This window comes from Octopus bimaculoides, chromosome 17, assembly GCF_001194135.2.
Source record: "Octopus bimaculoides isolate UCB-OBI-ISO-001 chromosome 17, ASM119413v2, whole genome shotgun sequence".
In the NCBI taxonomy this organism is placed as follows: Eukaryota; Metazoa; Mollusca; class Cephalopoda; order Octopoda; family Octopodidae; genus Octopus; species Octopus bimaculoides.
The window spans coordinates 34942410-34943771 of NC_068997.1; the positions used below are offsets into that span (position 1 = coordinate 34942410).

At 34.2% G+C, this 1362-nt stretch overlaps 1 protein-coding gene across 1 annotated transcript in view; it reads left to right on the forward strand.

The window, feature by feature from the left end:
* The first annotated feature begins 749 nt into the window (after window positions 1-749).
* LOC106874496 (pro-neuropeptide Y) overlaps window positions 750-1362 on the forward strand; it is an 8011-nt gene continuing 7398 nt past the window's right edge. Inside the window, exon 1 of the mRNA XM_014922241.1 lies at window positions 750-856. The gene's annotated coding sequence lies outside the window, so the exon portion shown is untranslated. The remainder of the gene's footprint in view (window positions 857-1362) is intronic.

Below are 1362 nucleotides of genomic sequence, written 5' to 3' on the forward strand. Positions count from 1 at the left end.
TATATATATATACACATGCATACATGCATATATACATACATACACACACACACGTGTATGTATGTACGTATGTACGTATGTATGCATGTATGTATGTATGTAACATAATCTCTATAGATCCAGTCTACAAAATTCTACTGACACCCGTTGTTGCGAAGCGAACTTGTTCATCGTAGAGCTTATTCTTATTTTACTTAACTTTGTATCCTTCTTTCCAAAGTATCTTGAATTTACATCAGCATATACACTACATTCGTACAATATAGCATATGCATATTCGTTTTTATGGTATCCACTTTTGTTTATATTTAACTTACTTGTAAAATACATATAAATAACATTAAGATTTTAATTACCAACTCAGAAGGAAACATATGTAACTATATATCTCTCGTGCATACAGTTACATATACATATCCATGTGTATATCCATTAAATCGTATTCATATATTTATGGACATGCCTTTGCGAATAGACCATGTTATTATGCACACTGGTTGCAGAACAATCTCCAGTTGCCCTTTTGTGTCAGATATTTGCTATTGTGGATTTGCTTATTATCAGAAATTTAAACTGATCACAGCAGGGTGATAATGACAGAACCAGATGTAGTAGACATTCAATAGAATTCTAAAGATAATTACAATGATTTACTGACCCATTTGTCATGGAAAGTATGAACATCTCTAAACGTGTGACAGATGAATATTCCTTACGAAGAAGAATATTAAATGTCCCATGGAGTCAGATGGATCTGACAGGTTGTATGAAGATATTTACTATAAATACGAAATACTTGAGAAAGAATGCATCATTTCGAGGCCTGACAGAATCCATTCCGTTTGTAGCAAGTTGGGTAAGCTAATTCATTGTTTTTCTTTTGTTTGGGGATTTTTGTTTTGTTTTGAAATGTGTATCTTCAGTTATTGTTGCTGCATAATCTCATATACTTTTCGCCTATACCTATTCCTAAATATCCATACATGTTCAAGACATAAGCAACATTCTAGTGGAATCAAGTAATTTCAAATCACCCAGAGAGCCTCTACATGGACACACAACCTCCTAATTGTAGAGCCCAAAATTCCCTCAAAAGCTGGGTGCCACATCTAGCACCCAAATCTGTCTTTAAAAAGAACACATTAGATGTAGTCCTCCATACCACTGAGACAAAATGCACTGAAACAAGTCTAGATAGTATTGGGTTAGGGATCTGATATAACTCTTGTTACGGCAACCTGATATTAGCACAACATCAACAAACTATATATATTATAAACACACGTCATATAGTATCATTCTCAACACACACACACACACACACACACACACACACACACACACACACACACACACACACAC